The sequence below is a fragment of the Choloepus didactylus genome, chromosome 16 (assembly GCF_015220235.1).
Source record: "Choloepus didactylus isolate mChoDid1 chromosome 16, mChoDid1.pri, whole genome shotgun sequence".
In the NCBI taxonomy this organism is placed as follows: domain Eukaryota; kingdom Metazoa; phylum Chordata; class Mammalia; order Pilosa; family Megalonychidae; genus Choloepus; species Choloepus didactylus.
The window spans coordinates 63,852,000-63,877,931 of record NC_051322.1 but is presented as its reverse complement, the minus strand read 5'-3'; the positions used below and the strand labels follow the sequence as shown (position 1 = coordinate 63,877,931).

Below are 25,932 nucleotides of genomic sequence, written 5' to 3'. Positions count from 1 at the left end.
GCTTGAAGTTTGGCACACTCAAGAAGAACAAGCAGGGATGCTCGGGGCCCATAGTGGACTGTCTCTCCCAACAGATGCCCAGCCTGTGAGCCAGCAATTCCACTATTGGGAATACACTCAACCAAAATGCATGCACATGTGCACCAAAAGACAAAATGTTCATAGAAGTATTATTTTTAACAGCCCCAATCTGGAAGTGACCAAAATGCCCATCAATCATAGAATGGAAAAATAAATTATGGTAGAGGCTTGCGTCAAAATACTTACACCAGGAAATGAACTATAGCTACACAAAACAACCTAGTTGAATCCTATAAACATAATATTGAGTGAAAGGAGCCAGACACAAAAGAATACATACTTTATGGTTTCACTTATGAAAGCTCAAAAGCAGGCCAGACAAATCTTTGGTGTTAGAAGCCAGGAGAGTTGTTACCTTTGGGCGGATGGAGGAGTGGGGATTGGCAGGGAGTCTCTGGGATCCTAGAAATGTTCTCTTTCCCGATGGAGTGTTGGGTCCATGGGTATCTTCACTTTGTAACAATTCATCAAGCTGTACACTTATGACCTGTGTACTCGTTTTGCATATATGTTGTATTTCAGTAGGAAGCAAAAGTATTTTTAAGGCATTGGGCCAAGTAGGAAGAATGGAAGGATTGACCCCACTGCCAATTCCACAGCCCATGAGGCATCCCCTTTGATGACGATTCACGAGCCTCTTTCAGAAAGCAGCAAAGTAACAGTGAGCAAGGCAGGCCCTTCTGGCCAGATGATTCTGTCTCCTTCCCACTGAATAGCTCTAACCCTCTGAAATGTAACCATCTCAAAGGTAACAGATAGACTCCCCTAAAGGAGCTTTAAAAAGGGCATCACAGCATTAGTGACTGTGCCAGTTCGATGTATTATGTCCCCCAAAACACCATTATCTTTGATGCAATTTTGTGTGGGCAGACGTATTAGTGTTGATTAGATTTTGGAATCCCTTGGGTGTTTCCTTGGAGATGTGACCCACCCAACTGTAGGTGATAACTCCGAGATAACTTCCATGGAAGCGTGGCCCCATGCATTCAGCATGGGCTTTAATTAGTTTACTGGAGCACTATGTAAGCTCAGACTGAAGGAGCGAGCTTGCTACAGCCAAGAGGGATACTTTGAAGAAAGCAACTAAGAGTGACATTTTTGACATTTTGAGGAGCTGCAGCCTAGAGAGAAACGTCCTGGGAGAACGTTACCTTGGACACTTTATGGCCTTAAGACTGTAACTTTGTAACTAAATAACCCCCCTTTATAAAAGCCAGTCCATTCTGGTGTTTTGCATTCCGGCAGCATTAGCAAATTAGAACAGTGACCATGACATCCCAGCTGATAATCATACCACAAATGACTTCTCAAAAGTCTTGCTTATAGGAATCCCCGATTACCACAAATCCTTATATCAATGACCATTGCTTATTTCTCTTGATGAATTAATTTCTCACTTAGGAGAAAGGGGGGAGATGAGGCTTTTGCGACCAGGCAGACTTGGGCTATTGCCCGGTCTTTTGCTAAGTCTTAAGCAGGAAAGCTGAGCTTCTGTATCCTAGCACTCACCAGGAGGAATTTTGGCACTGAATTATTTGAACAGCTTATGGATACTGCCAAAATTGAGAAGTCAGCAATTGTTGCAGGACTTACGCCAGACAAATGCTGAAAATTATATCTAATAGGTAGAAGGATGAAGTTGGGGTAGCAGCTGCTGGGAAGTGGTGGGGGAAGTGAGCAACCTAATTTGGGGGTAGGAGACTAGGCGAAGTTGTATTTCTCAGCTTGAATTTTTAATAACAGAAAAATGTATTTGGCTTCATTCTGTTACTTTTTAACTTGGCAATTTATAGCTCCTAACATCTGGCAGTCAGGCTTCACAGACATATTAGCAGAAAGTCTGCTTCTGTGTCCCTCTATAATCTGCTTGAGTGTAGCACCAGCCTTTGGTGCCCCCAGAACAGAGTAGAATATATGCAGTAATCTATAGCATATCAAATCAGTTAAAAACAATCAGCATTTAGCAATCACTTAAAAATGAAGTTGCCTAGATTTTTATCAATGTGGCAACAAATTATTCAGTAGTCATCATATCCAAAAGCAAACATGGATAACTGGAATCATCAATCCAAATTGTCAAGATGAAATTGTACTAGAAACTTGGTTTAATAATTCATAGTAGATACAGAGAAGATTAGCATGGCCCCTGCTCAAGGATGAAATGCAAATTCACGAAGCATTCCATATTTAAAAAATAATAATAATTCATAGTAGAAATCTTTATCCTAGTATTTATCACCCAATATTTTAATTATCCATTGATTTGTCTGTTTCCTCTGATGACCATGGGCTTCTTTAGGCCAAAGATTTCTTTATATATTATAAGCTGGCACACAGCTATTGGGCAATACATTTTGTTGAGTGAACAAATAAACCTGCTTGGCTGGTTTGATAGAGAGAGAGGCAAAAAGTGCTTCTCGATCCGGGTCACTCACCTAATCTGGGTTCCCTCATCAATTAGTTTGACCATCAAGGCCGGAAACACGACGACCTCAATTTCTCTCCAAACTGCCTTGCCCTTTCTATATTCATAAGATGCCACTTCTGATTATTTCAGCTCATTCTCTTATTTCAAGGGGTGAACCACAAGTTCATTGTCTCAATCCTGACTGCAATTAAAATCATCTGGAGATATTTTACAAATGCAGATGCCCAGGCACAGCCCAGAAGTTTTGATTTGATTTGTCTGGGCTAGGCATTGGTATAATATAACAGCTTCCCAAGTGATGCAGCCCAATTTGAGGACCTTGCTATAGTTGGTGCACTTGTTCTTGGAGTTCTTGGAGTTTGTGAATGTCTCTACTAAAGGAGTCTGTGGCTCTATCCACCACATGCCCCACAGATAAAGGTTTTTTGATGACCAGCAAAGTTATTGTCATGCCTCATACATAGCCCTACTGATTCTTCTTTGGACTGCACTAGCTTTCTGCTTCATAAAGAGTGTGAATGACTTAAGATGCACTATTCGATTTTTTTAATGCTAAGATTATCTCCAATCTAACTCAAGATCCAGATTGCTTTCGACTATAAAGTTGGGTCTCCACCTTAGAATATCCTAGAACTGGAAACACAGTTCTGCCGTGGTTACATCCAAGATGGAGAAACAATCACAGCAATATCCAGCTAACTTCAGGAGATTTGAATGGAAAGAAGTCACATCAACACTTCTTTTAAATGTGAATGCCATACAATAGGCTGCTTTCCTCATTAAGGATTCTGAGCACATCTGAGGTATATACTAAATAAATAATAACCTCAGAAATAGAATGAACAGTCCAGGTCCCACTTAGCCACGTGCGACACCCTCTTGCAATGCATTTGGGAGGCCTTGGTGATTCCGCCATCTGTCAGCCAAATGTAGAAGTCAAGTTAGGTTTCCTCTAGCTTGTCCTCTGCTAGCTAGTGTGATTGCAAATGGGCAGAAAAGAGATCAGATTTGGGCAAAGATTAATATCTGACCTATAGGTAATGAATAGACAAGATTTCTCTGTTATCAGCGGAAATGTGAGCAGGAACATCATTTAACAGAAAAGCACTAACCTGGGAATTAGGAGGCTTGGGTCCTAGCCTTTGGGTTTTCCATTTTATCACTTATTAAAACAAAGGAGTATTCATTTTAAATACCAACACTGTGTGCTGATGACCTTTCCTCTAAGCTTCAGTCTTCTAAAAGTAACTTCTTCTTTGACAAGTCCACTGGGAAGTCTAATAGGTGTTTCAAACATAACATGTTCCAAACTGAACTCTTTCTTGATCCCCCCCACACCTGAGCTGTCCTGCTCTCTTGACCTCATTTCTCCCTTGCCATGTTTCTCTGTGTCACTTTATAGCAAAGTGCTCAGAAGTGCATTTTAAACTCACGTCTCCTCCCTTGAACCCATGCCAGTCAAGCTTGGCTCTCACCATTTCCTGTAGCTGCCCTTGCTGTTCATTGCTAAGTCCAGAGTCAACGGCACATTGGTAAGTGCATGTTGCTTGGCCTCTCGATAGCATCTGACTCATTGACTGCTCTATGTTCTTGAAACACTTTCTACCCTTGGCTTATAGGACATCATTCTCTCCTGGCTTTCCCCCTCCCTCACCAGAAGACTTTTGCCCATCTCATTTGATGCTGCTTCTCATCTTTCCACCACTTCCCATTTGAATGCCTCTGAACCAGGTCTCACTCCCATGGTGTTCTCATCTACTGCCATGGCTTTAAATACCATCCATACTGTAGACTCCAAAATGTCTATCTCCAGTCTTGACTTCTCCTCTGAACCCTAGACTAATACCTCCAACTGCCTTCTCAGCATCTCCACTTTGACCTGCTTGTGGCATCTCAAACTTAACAGGCCCAGGACCAAAACTCTTGTCCTTTCTCCACAACCTGCTCCTCCCCTAGTCTTCCCTGGGTTAGTTAACAGCCTCTCCATCTCTCCGTTTGTTCAGGCTAAAGATGGTGAAGCCATCCTTGATACTTTTTGTTCCCACACTCCATGGCAAATTTATTAACAAGTCCAGTTGGTTCTGCCTTCAAAATATATCCAGAATCTGGGCACTCCCAGCACCTGTTCTGCTACCACCATAGTAGTGACTGCTATCATTTTGTGCCCATTTGGATATATTATGTCCCCCAAGAAAAAGCCATGATCTTTTATCTAATCTTATGGGATATTGGGATTAATTTGTTTCCATGGTAATGTGACCCATCCAGCTGTGAGTGATGCCTTTGGTTAGGGTGTGACCTCTGATTGAGTGTTTCCATAGACACATGGCCCCACCCATTCAATGTGGGCCTTGATTAGTTCACTGGAGTCTTATAAAGGGGCTCACAAACAGAAGGTCCTCAGTGCTGCAGCTTAGAGAGACATTTTGAAGATGGCCATTGAAAGCTGACACTGACATTTTGGAGAACGCCATTTTGAAACACAACCTGGGAGCAAGCAGATGCCAGCCATGTGCCTTCCCAGCACGTTTTCCGGATGCCAATGGCCTTTCTCCAGTGAAGGTACCCTATTGTTGATGCCTTACCTTGGACACTTTACGGCCTTAAGACTAACTTTTTAAACAAATAAACCTGTTATAAAAGCCAATCCATTTCTGGTGTTTTGCAAAATGGCAGCATTAGCAAACCGGAATACAATTCTTCCTGAATCACTGCAGTCACTTTCAGACCAGCTCCCCACTTCCACTCACCACTCCCTACAATGTATTCTCCACCAAGGCTCCAGAGGGATCCTGTTAAAACCTAAGTCATAGGGTGTTTCCCTTGAATAGCTGCCCATTCCAATCAAAGGTAAAACCAGCCCTAGCCAAGGCCAGCATGATCCATGCACCCTTCTGCATTTTCTCTCTGACTCCACTCCCATTTCTCTTCTTTCGTCCATTCCAGTCCAGCTCCACCCCACTGGGGTGTTTGGTTGTGCTCTTTCCTCCGTCTCAAAGCTCCTTCTCCAGTCAGCCCAGCAAATCTCTTGACTTAACCAGTTGCTCAATAGCCTCCCCTTCTTCTTTCCATCTCAGCATCCTGCTCATTTCCTTTATAATATGTATCATAATTTTGGATTTTTTTAATTAGGTTTTTTTTTTCTTTTTTGTTTGCCTGTGCTCAGGCTTTTACTCCCAGCATGCTTGGAAGTTTCTCTTGCTCCCCCCCACACTCAATTATAAGCACCATGAGGGTGAAAACTAGATTTATTTATTCCCAACAGCACCTAGATTTATTAATCCATAGCACCTAGCACAGTTCCTAGTCTACAGTAAGTATCCAATACATAAGTGTTGAATGAGTAAATGAATGAATTAATTGGATAAATAACTAGCTCAGCCAACCCCAAACCCATTATGATTGGGACCACACAATTTCTTCATCACTCAATTATGAGCCTGGCTCTGAAAAAATGGGCAAGCTGCGCCTATTACTCAGAAACAGCGAACAGGGCAACAAGGCAAAGGGGAAGAAGCATCATCTAGCATCTAAGATAGTGCCCTAGAAATCTGTAGGGAGGCACCAAGGATTAGAGTAGAGGCTTAAGGCAGCAGTTTCCTCCAGAGTCTGAATCTTGTTAGCCAGGAAATTTGTCCTCTGTCTTAGTTTCCTGGCTGTGATAAAATTTTTAAAAAAAAAACAAAAAACCACAAAATAAGTTAGCTTAAATAACGGGAATTATTGGCTCACATGTTTTGAGTCTAGGAGAAGTCCAAACTCAAGGCATCAGCAAAATGATGCTTTGTCCCAGAAGACTGAGGCATTCTGGGACTGGCTGCCAGTGATCCTTGGTCCTGGGCTTTTATGTCACATGGCAGTGCACGTGCTGGCGTATTCTCCTTTCTCTTCTGGGTTCCACTGATGTCCAGCTTCTGGCTGCTCCCTGTAACTTTCTCTGAATTTCATTCTTCTTGTAAAGGACTCCAGTAATCTGGATTAAAGCCTAATCTTACTCAGTTGGACCACACCTTAAATGAAAATAGCATCTTCAAAAGGTCCTATTTATATATAGTGTGACCCCATGATTGTGAAAACCCTGTGGCTTACATTCCCTTTATCCAGTGTATGGACAGATGAGTAGAAAAATGGGGACAAGAAGTAAATGAATAATAGGGGGGAGTGAGGGATGGGATGTTTGGGGTGTTCTTTTTTTCTTCTATTTTTATTCTTTTATTTTTTGCAGTAATGAAAATGTTCAAACACTGATTGTGGTGATGAATGCATAACTATATGATGATACTGTTGTCAATTAATTGTACACTTTGGATGACTTTATGGGATGTGAATATATCTCAATAAAATTGCATTAAAAAAAATTAACCCTTCAAAAAAAACAAAAAACTTCTATTTACAGTGGGTTCACACCCACAGGAATGGATTAAGATTAAGAACATGTTTTTCTGGGGTACTTAATTCAATTCCTAACATCCCCTATGCCTTTTCAAAAGCTAGAGTTGTTCAAGCCTGCCTGCATAAATTTGTCTCCACCTGAAATAGATGCTTTGGGCTTGAAGGTTACTTTATGGACCTGGTAAGGTTGTCTCTTTGTCTGTATCATTTGATAGGCAAATACCCTTTCCTGGTAGAGAGAGAGATTTAATAAGAATCTGAAAGCTTTGAGAATTTTGAGCCTTCAATTTTAATACTAATTAAATAACCGGTATCTTTTGCAATTCTAACTCAGACCCAAAACTTCAGGACAAGTGGACAAATTAATAACTAAATGGACAGGTAATTTTTTCTTTTAAGAGATGAGTCACAGAATGCCTGCACAAGAAGTTTGCTCTTCTCTCCCTTTCCCCCTCTCTCCAGCATATATAATTACCATACATTTAGGAACAATTTCAGGGTTGTATCAACCTTGACAAATTCACAGGGCAAGAACAGTAGCTTCTTTTTTTAAAACTCCCCCAGACAAATCCATTTTCATGGAAGTTTCATATGCAATCAGAGATGCTGTACTTTTGTTTGATGTTGATATATTCTGTATTTTTTTTTTTCAGTTCTTTGATTTGGCAGTGTGAGATATCAATCTATTGCCCTCATTTAGGGTATACCATTTGAGGGGAAATTTTCATGTTTTCTTCACATGACTTAAAACCAGAATGCCTAATTTCCTTAATGCCATGCTAGATTAGTGGAGCAGGCTTCAAAGGGTTGACACAGAGAACTATCCTTGGATAAGCTGTTCTGCCGAAACGCACCTTTGGCTGAACCCTGCTCCTCACACGTAGTTCTATTCACATTTATTTCTTCACGGATCTTCATCATAAAAATATTTCTAACTCAACATTAAAACATTCATTACAGAAGCTCTGTTAATTAATAGCTAAGGGCTGCCATAGTTGCATATACTCTTCATTCACGGTACTGTATCAGTCCCGTGTTTAATACGGGCATTTAAAATGGTGCTTATTCCTGGCTGCACTGTCAGTTTCTACAAGCTCAGGACGGGACAGCGAGGCACTTCTTTCATCATTGCCCGCAGGGACCCTGGCACACGGACGCGATGCCCCACATCCGAGATTACCGCGAATTTGCGGGGCTGATTCGGTTCCTCTGCCACTGGAACCACGCAGTTCAATGAGGGGCATGAGCTTCCAGAAAACCCCCATCTATTCTGAAACCTCTGGACAGATAATTCCCCAATGTTCTCTCCAGTTCTCTCATTCTGTGGCATTAAAAGTACTTGTAAACTTTATTCTCTCAAGCATGCCAACATTTACATAATCAATTTTCTTAACATAGAATAAACAACCTAGTGTGAGTTAAATTAGACAGATTCTGAAATCCTGAGGTTTGATAGCACTATAATGTAGCAAGTCATCTGTCCCTCCCCACCCCCCAAACTGACAACTCTCTGGAAATAAATGAATTAAACATATATAGAATTGTCCAAGTGGATTGGGGTCATCAGAACAGCTTATGCAAAGATGTTCTTGCACATAGACCCTCGGAGCCTTGCATTGATAGCAATAATAAAATAATAGCTATTTCATTAGTTAGGGAAACATTTTGTTCCAAGACATACTTTGTACATAGTGGATATTCAGTAAATATTTATCTACTGTTATAGTCCTCAAGAATACCTGCTATATTCAGGACACTGTTTTAAACTTTATGGTGGAATGAAACAAAAAAGAAGAAGTAGAAGAAGAAAAAGATAAGGTCTCTGCCAGTATTAGGTTGTTACCAAGTGTCCTTACATCCTGGGAGCCTGGCAGAGTTTATATGCACACTAGGATGCCTGACTCATTATCAATGAGTGAGTCAAGTACTGGGAAATGGAGCTCACCAAGAAGTTTCAGGTTACAACATTCAAACCTTCAACGTAGTGCCCTCTCACATAAGAAAAGTCCCGTCTAGGAATACACAGGGAACTCATTAAGAACCCCTTCCCTCCATTATTCTTCCAGCCTGATTTTGAAGCACAGGTAATGTTTTCTTCTTTTAAAGGAGATGGTAAAGCTAATTAACTGGCAGGAAAACCAAGGTAGGGGCCAGGGCCCACTAACTGTTCAACACAACGAGCCTAAGAGATGAAGCTCCCTGCCAGGGATGGACTGGATTTACCAAGGGTTTAGAGTTGTTCTTCTCAAACTTTAATATGCATCAGAATCTGTGGCCCTCTCTCTCTAGCTAAGCCAACCTGGCAGGTGAAATCACTGCCCTCCCCCCTACATGGGATCAGACACCCAGGGGAGTGAATCTCCCTGGCAACATGGAATCTGATTCCCGGGGAGGAATGTAGACCCGGCATCGTGGGATGGAGAACATCTTCTTGACCAAAAGGGGGATGTGAAAGGAAATGAAATAAGCTTCAGTGGCAGAGAGATTCCAAAAGGAACCAAGAGGTCACTCTAGTGGGCACGCTTATGCACAATGTAGACAACCCTTTTTAGGTTCTAATGAATTGGGGTAGCTGGTGGTAGATACCTGAAACTATCAAACTACACCCCAGAACCCATGAATCTTGAAGATGATTGTATAAAAATGTAGCTTATGAGGGGTGACAGTGGGATTGGGAAAGCTGTAAGGACCACACTCCCCTTTGTCTAGTTTTTGGATGGATGAGTAGAAAAATGGGGGAAGGAAACAAACAAACAGACAAAGGCACCCAGTGTTCTTTTTTACTTTAATTGCTCTTTTTCACTTTAATTATTCTTCTTGTTATTTTTGTGTGTGTGCTAATGAAGGTGTCAGGGATTGATTTTGGTGATGAATGTACAACTATGTAATGGTACTGTGAACAATCGAATGTACGATTTGTTTTGTATGACTGCATGGTATGTGAATATATCTCAATAAAGTGAATATTAAAAAAATATATATGCATCAGAACCACCTGGGAATCCTGTTAAAATGAAGATTATGATGCAGCAGGTTTGAAATGGGGCCTGTGATTCTGCATTTCTAACATGCTCCCAGGCGGTGCCAACTCAGCTGTTCAAAGGACCACATTTTTAGTAGCTTGCTTTTTTTTTAATGCAATTGTTATTGTGATATAGTCACATAACATACAATCATTCAGAGTGTACAATCAGTTGTTCACGGTATCATCATGTAGTTGTGCTTTCATCACCACAATCAAACTTTGAACATTTTCATTACTCCAAAAAGTAAAATTAAATTAAAATAAAAAAGAACATCCAAAACATCCCATTCCCCTCCTCCCCCCATTGTTCATTTACTTTTTTTAATACAGTTTAATTGTGATATAGTCACCACCCTACAGTCATCCACAGTGTAAATCAGTTATTCACAGCACCATCATACAGTTGTGCATTCATCACCAGAATCAGTTTTTGAACCTTTTCCTTACTCCAAAATAAAAGTAAAAGTAGCTTCCTTTTAAAAATACCCTGAAAACCTAATTTAATTGTTCTGAAGTGGAGCTCAGAAATGATGTAGAACAGGCACTTCCCAAATCTTTAAGACTATATTTAAAAAGTCACTGTTACAATGAGGGTGGGGGGAAAATAATAAAATCCCCAGAATGATCACATAAATGTTTAATTCTCAGAAAATTCTCCTTGTTTCTAGATATTTTAGAAACAAAAGGCAGAGACAGCTAGACAAAAAAAAATTAGCTCTTTAACTGTTTTTACCATCAGAGTCTATAATTGTTGTAAAATAGTCAGATATTGCAATATATTCATAATTCTATCTTATTCATAATTCTATCTTATTGCAAATTGTGGAAATGAGCTGCACCACTTTAAACTTAAAGCGAACATGCTAACTCAGAGAAGCAGGAATGTTCTTTTAGTATTAGATAGTTATCTTTTAAGTGAAAGCAGGCAGGGACCACTTGGTCACTTTCTTAAAGGGCCAGGGCACAGGCTGTTAACAGATGTCAGTTATAGTGACAGCTCTGCCACTAACTAGCTAGTTAGACCACACAGCCTCTTAGGCCTCAATATTTTAACTGTAAGATGAGAGCCTTAGAAAAGAGGATCACAGAAATCCAGGCCCCTAACATCCTTTGATTCTTTTATTAAGTCCCCAACGGCAAACGTTTATAAACTTGATTTGAGCAAATTACCCTGGATTTCCTGGAAGGCACCCCCACTTGGAGATTTTTATTGCGCATATCCTACAGGAGATACGGGACGGCGTGGGGCTCCAGCCCTGGCGCAGACTGGACCGGTGTGCCCCCTGCTCATTCCGCAGTGTCGGCCGCCCCCTGCAGGCGCTCCCCGGAACTGACTCTCCACCGGCTTGCGGTGGAGTGTGTCTCCTTGGAAACGCAGAGTCACTCTTTTCACTTAGCTCCATTCCATTGTCTTCCCACCATACTTCCTTTGGCCACTGGAAGGAATGAGACAGAGCATAAGTGCCTTTTTCATTAGAGAAGAGACAAAGGCCAATTTAAAAAGACCCAGAGAAGAAGGGCCCTTAGGGGTTGGGAGAGGGAGGGAAAAGGGGAGTCTTAGCTCTCTGACAGCAGCCTCTGAAAGGGGAGCTTTGTTTATTTTTTTCTCATCCCTTAGCTGCATTGCACTCGCGTTTTCTACACATTGCTTTTTAGAATCTCGGGATTTTCCACAGCAGAAAGTATATAATCTATTCTATTGCTACCATTAGAGAGTACATTTTGACCAGAAGTCTTTTATCCCTTTTTATGCGTTAGTAAATGACTGTTCAGTGCTTGTCTATAGAAAAGTTAAACCATCCTCAATATTCTGAATATTATCTTTCCATTCTCTCTCACCTAAAGCATAAGAAACTGTAATTTATACCACAGTGCAATGGTAATAAAAGTGGGTAGAAGTCATCTTTTCAACACCTAAGCACATTTCTGGAAAAGCTTTTGGCTGCCAGCAGTAGGAATTATTACTCACATATAATTGATTTCGTCAGAATACATGTGGTCATTTAAACATTATTTGATTCTGATGATAATGGATTGTTGGGGCATGTTTCCATTTTGCTCTCAAATGCTTTCTGATGTTTCTGCCTTCAGTCGTGGACAATTATACCTTCCATTCAGAATCTGTGAAGTTAATGTTTCTTCACGTTTCCTGGAAAACCTTTTTTCCACTTTTTGTTCAAATGAGTGAGTAGTTATTTTCTCTAAGTTTCAGAACATTGCATTTCTACAGCTAAAGCTGATGTAAACCATAGTCACTGAATGTGCGTTCATGTGTGTTTCATGGCATATCAAAATTGTATTTTAAATGCCTTTTCCAGTGGTTGCCTCCAGTCTTTTCATGCCTTAATTTTAAGGCGCTGTGGAGAGCCAGGGGTGTGTTGATAAGGTGGCATACTCAGGAGAGGGGTCTGTCGTTAGGGACTGCCTGCTCTTCCTAGAGAGTAAGAGAAGAAAGGCAGCAAGTTCAGAAGAGGAAGCAGCCCTACCAGCCTTGGCTCCTGACTTCCCTTCCTCTCCACTGATGACACCACAGACCTACCAGGTGGGGAAAATGGAATTAAGGGCTTCATACACAGTGGCTCCTAACCAGGTCCGGAGCCTACACCCATGGGCACATCCTTAAATGTGCATTACCTACTGCCACACACAGACCCTGGCTCACCATGGCAGAAGTTTAGAAAATTGGAGATTAACTTGGTTCTGTATTCTTAGGCATGATCTCCTTTGGACTGGGTGATTACCAACTTATCCCATGGTTCTTTTTAAAGTCTAAACCATTCCTTGTCCAAGAATGAAATGGTTAATTTTAATTAAACTTTTTCTGAGATAATTGTAGATTCACATGCAGTTGAAAGAAATAATTCAGAGAGATTCCATGCACCTCTTTACCCTGTTTCCTCCCAGTGGTAATACCTTGCAAAACTACAGCGAATATCACAGGCAGCATATTGACCTTTATTCTTTCAAGGTACAGAACTTTTCCATCACCACAAGGTTCCCTCAGGTTGCCCTTTTACAGACACTTCCACTTTCCTCCCACTTTCAATCCTTCCTTAACACTTAACATCTACTAATCTGTTTCCTCTCTCTATAGTTGTGTCATTTCAAGAACTTTATATAAATGGAATCATACAGTATGTAACTTTTGGAGATTGGCTTTTTTCACCCTATATCACTCTCTGGAGATCTATCCATGTTGTTACTGAGTAGTATTCCATGGTATGGATGTACCACATGTTTTTTAACCATTCTACCTATTGAAGGATGTTTTGGTTTGCCAGAGCTGCCATTATGCAAAATACCATAAATGGATCGGTTTTTATAAAGGGGGTTTATTAGGTTACAAATGTACAGTTCGAAGGTCATGAAAATGTCCAAATTAAGGCATCAGCAAGAGGTTACCTTCACTGAAGGAAGGTCAGTGGTGTCTGGAAGACCTCTATCAGCTGGGAAGGCACATGGCTGGCATCTGCTGGTCCTTTGCTCCTGGGTTCTGGTTTCAAAATGGCTTTCTCCAAAATGTATCCAGGCTTCTGTCTTCGCTCCTCTGTCTCAGCTCCTCTGCATCCTTGCTTCTTTCTCCCAGGACATTTCTGTCTAGGCATCTGGGGGTCCTCTCTTAGCTTCTCTGGGGCAAACTCTGGGCTTCATCTTTTAGTTTAGCATCTCCAGTTGTCCTTCTGTCTGCATCTCCAGATGTGTCCAAGTGTCAATGTCTGGGTCAACTAGAGCTCTCTTCAGTAGTCCAGTGAACAAATCAAGACCCACCCTGAATGGCGGGGCCACACCTCTATGGAAATGATCTAATCGAAAGGTCTCGCCCACAGTTGGGTGTGTAACATCTCCATGGAAATAATCAAAAGTTTCCACCCTAATCAAAAGACTAATAAGTCTGCCCCTACAAGATTCCATTAAAGAACATGGCTTTTTTGTGGGACATAATACATCCAAACTGGCACAAAGGACTTCTAGGTTTTTACAGTATGTGGCTATTATAAATAAAGCTGCTATGGACACTCTGTAAAGGTTTGTGAACAAACAAAGTGCTTCATTCCCTAAAACAATTTTGCAGAAGTGCATACAGTAGTTGCATATTTAGTTTTCTAAGAAACTGTCAAACTGCTTTACCATGTGGCTGTACCATTTTACATTCCCTGAATCCTAACCAACATCTGTTGTCACATTTTTATTTTGGTCATTCCAATAGGTGTGTGTAGTGTTAACTCATTGTAGGATTAACTTGCATTTCCCCAATGGCTAATGATGTTGAATATCTTTTTGCATGCTTATTTGCCATCTGTAAATCCTCTTCAGTGACATTTCTCATGTCTCTTGCCCATTTGCTAATTGGGTTTTTATTTTTTCACTGTTGGGTTTGGCAGTACTTTCTGTATTCCAGATATTGGTCCATTCTCAGAGAGGAGATATTTCAAATATTTTCTCACAGTCTGTAGCTCATCTTTTTAGCCTTTTAATAGGGTCACAGCGCAAAATTTTAAAACTTTGATTAAGTCCCACTTATCAAGTTTTCCTTTCATGGATCATTCTTTTGGCATCAAATATAAGAATTCTTTGCCTAGCTCAGAATCCCAACAATTTTCTCCATTTTTTCTAAATATTTTATAGTTTTATGTTTTACATTTAATTCTGTGATCCATTTTGAGTTAATTTTTGTATATGGTATGAGACTTAGGTCAAAGTTTTTTTTTGTTTTTTTGGGGTTTTTTTGCCTATGGCTGTTCAGTTGCTCCAGCACCAGTTATGGGAAAGGCTGTCTTTCCTCCATTAAATTGCTTTTGAACTTTTTTCAAAAATCAGTTGGGCATATTTGTGTGGGTCTAATTCTGGTACTCCATTCTCTTCCATTGATCTTTGTCTCTCTCCTTTTGGCAAAACCACACAGTCTTGATTACTGTATCAATTTAATAAGCCTTGAACTCGGGTAAAGATTCCTCCCACTTTATTCTTCTTATTCAAAATTGCTTTTAGCTTTTCTTTGCCTTTCCATACAAATTTTAGAATAATGTTGTCTATATCTACAAAACTCTTGCTGGAATTTTGATAGGAATTGCAATAACCTGCATATCAATTTGTTAAAAATTCCAGTCCATGAACACTGTATGAATCTATTTATTTAGATCTTTGATTTATTTCACCAGCATTGTGTAGTTTTCAGCATACACGTCTTGCATATGTTTTGCCAGATTTATACCTAAGTATTTCAATTTTTTGGCAATTTTAAATGCTACTATATTTTTAATTTCAGTGTCCATATATTCATTACTGGTATATAGAAATATATTTGACTTTTGTATGTTGATTTTATATCCTGGAACTTTGCTGAATTCACTAATTATGTCTAGGAGTTTTTTGAAGATTCCTTGGGATTTTCTTTGCAAACCTTCATGTTATCTGCAAAGAGGGACAGTTTTATTTCTTCCTTTCCAATTTCTCTGCTTCTATGAACTGAGATATGACCTTTTATGAACTGAGATATGACTGTGGAATCACTGTTGGTAATATTTCAGGAACCATGGGAGGAAAGCACCAGGAAAAAAAGTAAATATTATCTCAGTGTTCCAACAAGAGGGTTCTAAAAACTGCAAATAGTTAAGCTAACGTGAGTCTTTGGAAAAATTCTAGAATGCATTTTTAAGCAGATCGTTTGTGATGATTTAGGAAACAGCAGCCAGTATAGGTTCACTAATAATGAGTCGTACAGCACTGTCCACATTTCCCTCTTCGAGATGGTGGAGGCAGATATATCAAAGGAACATAACTGGATTTAGGAGAGCATTTGAAACAGTGGGCCACAATAGGTATGCAGGAAAAAATTGAAAAACAGAAACAAGGGCTGGGTAATAGGGACATACATAGTTGGGTAAACAGCCTTTCAGCAAAGACTTATCAATGGACTGAGGCAACCTAGAAGATCACTTATTTGCCCAATCCAGTCAATAATTGTACCAATTGTTGAGTAAGAAAATAAATGACACTATTGGGATGAACTTATGGGAAAGTTCAAGGTAGTTAAGACTAGAGAAGTTAGAACTACCTCTTGATTCTGAATTTATAAACTTGCCCAGCCTTAGTTTCCTCATCGGTAAAATGGGGATAATAATACCTAATAAGACTGGTATTGATAAATAAGACATTGTAAGTAAAGCAAGTAAATGCATAAGACTTTGTAACACTCACTGATTTCCAGTTTTGTTAATTTTGCTTTTGTTATTACATTTCCTGGTAGTACATAATTAGTAAGAAAGCTGATAATTATATTGCTTCTATTACATGAGGAAGAAGGATTAGTTTTTGGCTTCAATTTAATAGGAAAAAAAGGGTAAAAAAATTGGAATGACTTAACATCATTTGATATGAAGAAGATCTAAAGTTTGCAAAGTGAGCTTAATAGCTAATAGCATAATTTTAGAACAAAAGATCCAATGCTTTCTCAGGCTGCATTCACAGCAGGTCTTTCTACAGAATACAGAAGAGAGAAGGTAATGGCCCCCTTCCATATTCTGCACTTGTCAGATCATATTTAAAGTATTCAGTTTGGTTCTGGGTGCTGTATTGTAAAAGAGAAATTAACAAATTGGACTGACAGTAGAAAACAGTCATCATGGTTGTGGAAAGATGGAAATCGTGACATAAAAGGTGTAGATAAAGGAAGCATGTCATCCTGGAGATAAGGCTTAGAATGGACATGATAGCTGTTTTCAAATAAATTGAACGTATTACATGGAAGAGATGTCTGTTATGTGACCTTTTGGCATGCTAGCAGTGAGTTTAGACATAGAGCATTTGACAACAGGGATTAGAAGAAAATCAACCTAGAAAGAATTATTTAAGAGTCCGTCTTTTAGCTTATGAGGGGTGACAGTGGGATTGGGAAAGCCATAAGGACCACACTCCCCTTTGTCTAGTTTATGGATGGATGAGTAGAAAAATAGGGGAAGGAAACAAACAAACAAACAGACAAAGGTACCCAGTGTTCTTTTTCACTTTAATTGCTCTTTTTCGCTTTAATTATTCTTCTTGTTATTTTTGTGTGTGTGCTAATGAAGGTGTCAGGGATCGATTTAGGTGATGAATGTACAGCTATGTAATGGTACTGTGAACAATCGAATGTATGATTTGTTTTGTATGACTGCATGGTGTATGAATATATCTCAATAAAATGAAGATAAAAAAAAAGAAAACAGGTAGGTAGGTAGGTAGAATGAACGAACGAATGAACGAAGGAACAAATGTGGCAAAATGCTAACAGCTGGTAAATCTGGGTAGCTGGGTGGGAGATACATTGCCGTTCTATATATTGTTTCTGTATCATCTTTGCAACTTTCCTGTGAGTTTGAAATTATTTCAAAGTAAGAAGTTTAAGAAAATAATAAAAAAGCTTTTTGGACCAGAACAATAAAGAGAAATAAAAACTAAAAAAAAAAAAAAAAAAAAAAGAGTCTGTCTTTAGATGCATTTTTTTCTTCCTAAAGTTAAGTCAGAATCTGAAGTGCTTAGTGAAAAATCTATCAAAATACTTTCACACAGGCTTTAACCACTCCAATTTGTCAACAACAACTTACCTCTGTGTAAGTACATCTGGTCTGCCCTGACACTTTTAAAATGGAAAGAAACACCCTGTGTTCAAGCCAAAGCAGCGTTTAGGTCACTCTACTCCTAAGAAGGGCCATTGCGGGCTGTTTAGTAACTAGCACATTTGAATTATCATTACGTCTTTCTTAGTGATGAAATTATTTCTTTTCTTCCTGGTTCATAAACAGATGCTATTGTCAGCAGTCTTTCAGCAATCTCACTGCCTATGGAATTACTTTTCTGGATTTCTTAATCATGCCAGTGAAATTTATTCTCATAAATGCAATATCAAGTTTTTAATGATATTACTGTTTTGCAATTATTATAACAGTAAAACTCTACTCCAATTTATTACTTATAGTTTCCATCAACAAATGAAGTATTGTTTTTGTGTTTTGAGCCATCGTAATGATGGTTTCTCCCTGAAATACTACAATGCTATTTCCTATCCTTAAAACTTATCATAAATTATCGAAAGTTCTTCCTCAAGGAAAGAAAAAAAAGTTTTGTTTCTATTATGTTGGCACCCAGATTTGTTGGTAGCTTGATTGCTAAGAAATGAAGTAGAAAAGGTTAAGTACTGCTTTTAAAGATTGATTCCTGCAGTGGATGGTAAGGTGGGGTTATTTCCATGCTAAGACTAACCATTGGCTATAACCTTCCTGAAAGGGTGAAGTGGGTGTTAAGTGATTATTATGCAGTAAATTCTCCTAACTCGATTAGATAGGTACTGTTATCGCTATTTTAAAGAAGAGGAAAACGTGGCTCTCCCCATTCAGGGAGCCAACCCAGATCAAGCCAGTGCATCTAATTCCAGAACCCATTTCCCCAGAGCAAGCTATCTACTGTGAAGCCATTGTGGATTATTTTAATTGATTTAGTGATCAATTTTGCTGTAAACAAACTAAAGCGAAGGTAATTGCAGGAGTCATTTTGGGGTAATATTTGAGTAGATTTTATGAACCTGGGAACCCCAGAGTAGAAGAAAGACAGGGAAGGAGCCCGCAACCCACTTCCATTGATGTTCAGTTCTAGGTGGTAATTTTCCTAAATCTGTATGTACCGTGTACTCAGGCAGACACCCTGGGATGATAAAAACAGGCCATGGCCCAAAAATTCTTGCATGGGGTTCTTTGGAAGCAATCCTTTATGTACTAAGTACTGTATCCCCAAGCCAGCCAGCAATTAAAATTCTGCTGGGCAAATGTAAGTATTAAGAAAGGTTATTTCCTTACTGTTCCCAGAGAGCACAAATCTCCTGGGCCTGATTATAGTCCATATATCAAAGTGAAAGGCTGTGATATATATACTATATCATGGGATATATCCTAGCATATTATATATCTTCCTGCTTTTTATCACCCAGGAACGAACCTCTGCAGTTCCTCCCAGCCCATCCCAGCCCACCCCAGTAGCTGCCCACTTCTCCCAAGTTCTCCCTGCCTAACCTCTCTGGGTTTCACCTTCCAAGGGGCCTGGATTCTCCCGAGACCCTCATCGAAGTCCTACCACACATCTCATCACGGTATCTTCATGGGTTTCATAATCCCTTCCCTCTCACGTGTATTCAACAGATATTTAAGGAGACCTAAGATACATCAAACCGTGTGCTGGGCTTTGGGAATACAATGACGGCTGAGAAGTGTTCCTGCCCTCAGGAAGCCCACAGTTTTATGGGGGAGGCATACTGGCAATTATAGCACACTTCATTAAGGCCTCTGTGCACCCCAACATCATCCCTGCACTGCCCTGAACTTTCTGTCTCCAAGGGTTCACCCTTCCTTCCCAGGTCTGGAATTCCTTCTCTCTGGCTCTCCTTTATCTGGGAACTGTCTTATCTTTCAGAGTCTAACTCAAAGCCACCTTCTCTCTGAAGCTCTTCCTAATCCTCCACTCCAAATTAATCTCTCTTTTTTTCTACCCTCTTATTGCTGCTTCCTTGAACAGCCACGGTAAACTTAACCCATATTATCCTGAAGTTAGTTCTGCATGTTGTCTCATCCTGGAGACTGTGAAGTTCTCGGGGACAGGAATCATATGTCCTCTGTAACATCAAGCGCATGTTTTGTGAATTATTGGCAGTTTTTTTTTTCTTTGCTTTAAATCTGATTTTGCATAGCCTAGAGAATCTGGGGAAAGAACGTTTGAATCCCACGAGTCAGAAGAGTCTCAATATAATGGATAAAGGTGTATGGCCTACTGGAAGAATCGCATTTTCTGTTAGTAATTTATGCGTCTGATGAATTCTTGTGGAAAGCACTGCACCTTCATCTGAAAAAAAGGCCCACTTTATAACTAAAAACAGGTTACCCAGCTGGTGCATGTGGCTTTCTACATACTAAGTAACACCATGCTTCTCTGATGGTCTGATTTGAACAGTCATCAATCCCCACCCAAATCAGTCTTTTTTTTTTTTTTTTTCCTGCAGAGCAATTTGTTGGAGCAAATAAAAAGTTACATCATCAAATGAATCCCCAAGATTACTTTCTCAGCTCCCTTTCACCCACTCTGAACCCTGGTCCTCTAGGAAATAGCAGGGTCTATAGCATTTGACAATTGCAGTATCCCCGGATATAATGCTGGCATTTAGCCCCCATGTCCAACAGTTTTGGAGGAAGAACAACAAAGGAACTTATAGGAGTTTGTTCCTGAAATTTGAACCTCAAACTTTAAAGGTTCTGATTTGTGCTCTTCTGATGGGGCTGACTGATTATTGAAATTTGTCCTTTTAGGAAGTTACAACCCTAAGAAACAGAAGGACAAGAAATGTTTAAGGAACAATGTGGTGTTGCAAAAGAAGTAGAGTTTGAAAATGGACTTGATGTGGCTGGCAGTGTGAGCATCTGGAATCTTACTGGACTCTGTAAATATTTGTTGGCCAATAATGGCCATAATACCATCAAAAAGATTATTGTAAGATGAAATCACCATCATTATGGAATCACAGAAATTTAGAGCGCTCTCATTCTACAGATGAGAAAATCCCGAAGAGTTCAAGTCATTTTTTTCAAAGGCCTTCAGATAGTTATCAACAAAGCCAAGGCTTGCTACAGTATCCAGATTTCATTGGTCAGTTTTGAATATATCGGGTATTTCCTTGTATAGAGTTTCTTTCACTTGTTTTTCTTGCTGACTGCACTGGCTAGAAACTCCAGTGTAATTTTGAAATGAAGTGGCAAGAGCAGTCGTGCTTGCTTTTTTTCCTTATTTCAGGGGGAAGATCTTCAGTCTTTAGTCTTCTGCTATTAAATATAAGGTTATCTATAGGTTTTTGTAGATGCCTTTTATCAGTTGAAGTTCCCTTCTATTCCAAGGTTATTCAGAGTCTTTAACATGAATGACTATTGGATTTTGCCAAATTCTCTATCTACTTCTATTGAGATGATGATGTGGTTTTTGTCCTTTATTCTATTAATATGGTATATATTAATCAATTTTCAAATGTTCAACCAACCTTGCATTCCTGGGATAAAGCTGACTTGGCCATAGTGTGTAATCCTTTTTATATGTGGTTGATTCAGTATGCTATTTTATTGAGGAATTTTGTGTCTGTGTTAATGTGGGCTATTCATCTGTAGTTTTCTTTCCTTCTGATGTCTTTGTCTGGTTTTTGTATCAGGGTGCAACTTGACTCATACAAGGAGTTGAGAAGTGTTCCTTCCTCTTCTGTTCTCTGCAAGAATTTGTGGGATATTGGTATTATTTCTTCTTTAAATGGCTGCTGTAATTTACCAGTGAAACCATTTGACCTGAGCTTTTCTTTGTGGGAATATTTTTCATTACAAATTCAATTTCTTTGCCTATTATAGTTCTTTTCAGAAATTTTTAAAAATTTCTTTTAGAGTCAGTTGTAAGTAATTTTTGCCTTCCAGAACTTTGCCTATTTCATCTAAGTTGTGGAATTTAGTGTTTTCTTATAATCCTTTTAATTTCTGGAAGGTCAGTGGTAATGTTTCCTCCTTCATTCCTAATTTTAGTGATCTGTGTCTTCTCTTTTTTTTTGTTGGTTAATCTAGTTTAAATGTTGATCTTTTCAAAGAACCAAATTTTGTTTTGTTCAAAAGAACTATTGATTTTGTTTGTTTGTTTTCTTTTTCGTTGATTTCTATCTAATGATTATAGTCTGCTTATGTTGGGTTTAATTTGCCCTTATTTTTTAATATTCATAAGGTAAAAGCTTAAATTATTAATTTGAGATATTTCTTTTTTTCTAATGCAGGCATTTAAAACTATAAATTTCCCTCTAGGCACTGCTTTAGTTGGCATCCCATACATTTTGTTATGTTGGGTTTTCATACTCATTTGGCTCAAAAATACTTTCTAATTTTCCCTGTAACTTCTTTGAATAAATGCATTAATTAGAAATAGTTGTGTTTTTTAATTTCCAAATAGTTGTGGAGCTCCATTTTTTTTTTTCTGTTGTTGATTTCCAATTTAAGTTGATTCTGATCAAGGTACATACTTGGTATGATTTCAATCCTTTTAAATTGATTCAGATTTATCTTGTGTCCTAGTATGTGGTCTGTCCAGTTACACTTGAAAAGAATGTGTATTCTGATTTGGTTGGGTGAAATATTCTGTTCTATAGATGTCTGTTAGGTCTGGTTGATTGATAGTGTTCTTTTATAGCCTTGATAATTTTCTGTCCAGATGTTTTATCCATATTGAAAGGGGAGTTTTGATGTCTCCAACTATTATGGTTGAATTACCTATTTCTTCCTTAAATTCTGTCAGTTTTGCTACATGTATTTTGGGACTCTTTTGTAAAGTGCATATATGTTTATTATTGTAACAATTTTCCTGATGAATTGGCCCTATTATCATTATAAAATGTCCTTTGTTCCTCTGGTTCATTTTTTATCCTAAAGTGTATTTTGCCTGATATTAGTATAACGACTCCTTACATGCCTTAAGCCAATAAGTCTTCCACCTTTTGCCAAGGGTATCTCTATGTGTGAAGACACACCTCCATATTTCAGGCATATTTCATAAATCAGCCTTAGCTTTCACTTCCTGTGTGGGCAGAGTCTCAAGGTCAGCCAGAGGTGAGTGATTGGGCCCTCTCTTTTCCCAGGTCTTTCCTGGGCATGCACAAATCCCTGTGAATACACACAGCCTTCAAGATCCCCTACAATATGTCAGAGCTTTCCAGTGTTCTCTATGGTTAGCAAGTTCTCCAGGTCTTCTTTTAATTTTTTTTTTTTTTCTTTTCTTTTAAATTCTGTGCCAGGCTCTTGTTTGACCCAGTTGAAATTACAGTAGCCTTAGGCAGCTGTAATGTTAACAATTTCAACCAACTGCTACTGTTTTCAGTATCTACCTGGGGACAGGATTTTTCTACAACACTGAACTCCAGGGTCCATCAAATAGCCTCAATGTCCTAGGAATGGGGCTCTTACAGGGAGCTGTGAGACTGGTCAAAATATTGACTATGCACTGGGGATGGTGCTTTCCAGGAAGCTCCAAAAGAGGTCCATCTCCACCATTGGATGTGAGGCGTCCATCACAGCTACTCTACCATGCAGCTGTAGAGTAGGGGTATGGGAGTAGCCCCAAGTTAAATCACCCCAGACCCCACTGTTGTTACTGAAGTTCAGTAGTTTTCTTGGGGAAAAAAAAAATGTGTTTCAGTTTGTTCTCTGCCTTTGGTTTCCAGATTTCTAAAATGGTTGATTTTGATAGTTTTGCCAGTATTTTTGTGATTTCCTTTGGGTGGAAATGGATTCACTGAGGTCCTTATTTTGCCATTCCAGAAGTTAAAAGGCACCTACCAATGTGAACAGGTTTAATGAAAGTTATACTTTTAGAAGGACTAGGAAGGCATTTCACTTGAGGTTGCTGGGAAGAAAACTAGACCCAGTTTCACCGAAGCAGACTGACTAACAAAACACCTTTCATTTGATTGCCTGAAATTGGTAACTGAGCACTGTCACCCACCAAGTATTAAGGAGGATACAGTTTCTCAACTTAAGGCATAAATGCTTATGAGAGTCATTTGATCAAAGTGTCACAGTCAATGCAAAAAAAAAAAAAGCGTTGATTTTCAAATTAGAGCAAAGTTGTATTAACCCCAGAAGCTCGCTAATGTTTCCTCTGGGTCTTATGGAATAACCTTAAATTTTAATACTTTTCCAAGTCAAAGTGAAGACAAGGTAGAAAAGAACAGAAATTAGGGTGCAGGTAAATCAGTAAGATTGGCCATCACCTCCAGAGATGCAGCCATTCAGCTCAGTGATCTGGAATCAGGAAGCATTTCCTTCTCTGGAGGAAATATTCCAACCATTTAAAGTCATAGTTTTAGTAATATATTTCAAAAGTTAATTGTTTTGTCATTTGGAACATTGGTTTAAAATTTCGTGGTCTTACTACTATTGCATTTTGTCTTCTTTGCATTGGCAGCCGTCCTGACAAATTGGGCCAGCTTGTTTGTGTAGCTGTCTCACAATCACCCAACAGTCTCTTGTCTTTGGGTGCATTTAAGGGACATGATTATAAATGGGACTCACTAGCTTGGCCAGGCCAAAATCTCAGCTCAGTTCTCACAGGCCATGAAAGGTTAACTTAACATTAGTAATTTGTGGAGAACAGTGGCAAAAGATTAATGTCGTTTCAATAGGCCAACACTGAAAAGTAATTAATATAACAGGAGAGCTAACATTTCTGAATGTGTGCATTTACTCCCTTTCTTCTTAGTACATTAACTTTCTTTGGAGGTGAAGATAAACTAATCAATGCACTCTATTTTGGTATTTCTTTAATGAGTGCTTCTTTAATATGTGTTTCCTCATCCTGTACCCTTTATATTGGCTCCACTATCTAAGTGGACACGGTAAAGAAGTTCATTTCCATAGAATATTTAGTGTATGAATCATTATTAAAGCATGATTTTTTTATCTGAAATGACTCACCAAAGTAGAACTGTTCAGTCCCCTCTGGATGATTTTTCACTTTGAAATTTTGGAATTGTGCCTCATTTCATAACAAGTGGTCAGGGTGAGTGATTGCTGTGATGATGCCCCCATTTCCCCTGCTCAGCCAGCAGACCCTCAGTTTTTAAAACACCAGACTTGCGCTTCTTTTTTTGAATATCCACCATGTATGAAACAGCCACCACCATGGCTGCCCTGATAACCATTTGGAATAGCCTCATCATTTTTCTTGGCAGTATCAGTGCTCTGGGTCAGGCTGCAAAATAGCCAAAGACGCACATTTGTCATCTAACTCTTAAGTTCCAGGGGGAAGGGAACTTCGGGTTATGAATGCTTCTAGCTAGGACTCTGTGTTTTTAAAAGAGAGCTCAAATGGAATTCTTATTTGTTTCTTGGTTGAGATTTGACCATTATGAATCATCATAATTACATGTAACACATGAAAATATTTGCTTGAGTTAGCAGAGGTATTTTCATATTTGACAGCCACTTGAAGGATCCATGGGCAACATTTCTAAAGCAATCAGTGTTCCTTTTATAATAGTAACATGCAGAAGAGATTTGCTGTTGCTATTATATTATAGATCTATTTCATTTGCTTCCTCCACCATGCAATTGCAAAACGTAGCTGCTAAACAAATTCTCAAATTTTAGTATTATTGAGACTGTCTTTTTTAGATATTATATATAAGTAATTACATACAAGCTTTAAAAATGTGTACAATCTTATACTCAGTACATTGCTACTAAGAGGGCATTTGGAAGATGAGAAAAGGCATATCTTTTTTTAATGCAATTTTATTGAGATATATTCACATACCATACAGTCATCCAAAGTGTTCAGTCATTTGTTCACAGTGTCATCATATAGTTGTGCATTCATCACCACAGTCAATTTTTGAATATTTTCGTTACTCCAAAACATAAAAATTAAAATTAAAATTAAAAAACAACACCTAAAACATCCCATACCCCTCCCCCCCCATTATTCATTTACTTTTTGTCCCCATTTTTCTACTCATCTGTCCTTACACTGGATAAAGGGAGTGTGAGCCACAAGGTTTTCACACGTCAAACAGTCACACCCTGTAAGCTTCAAGAATCAGCGATACCAGATTGCAGGTCAACAGTTTCACGTATTTCTTTCTAGGTATTGCAATACACTAAAAACTAAAAAGGGATATCTATGTAATGCATAAGAATAACCTCCAGAATGACCTCTTGACTCCATTTGAAATCTCTCAGCCCTGAAACTTTACTTTGTTTCATTTCTCTTCCCCCTTTTGGTCAATAAGGCTTTCTCAGTCCTATGATTCTGGGTCTAGGTTCATCCCCGGTAGTCATGCCCCAAGTTGTCAGGGAGATTTACACCCCTGGGAGTCATGTCACATGTAGGGGGGAGGGCAGTGAGTTCACCTGCTGAGTTGGCTTAGAGAAAGAGGCCACATCTGAGCAACAAAAGAGGTTCTCTGGGGATGTCTTAG

At 39.1% G+C, this 25,932-nt stretch overlaps 1 protein-coding gene and 1 pseudogene across 10 annotated transcripts in view; both read left to right on the top strand.

Annotated features, from left to right (window-relative positions):
• DLGAP1 (DLG associated protein 1) overlaps positions 1 to 25,932 on the top strand; it is a 945,880-nt gene that overhangs the window by 735,468 nt on the left and 184,480 nt on the right. The gene's annotated exons all lie outside the window — the stretch shown is intronic.
• LOC119511934 lies at positions 2,178 to 2,272 on the top strand (annotated as a pseudogene).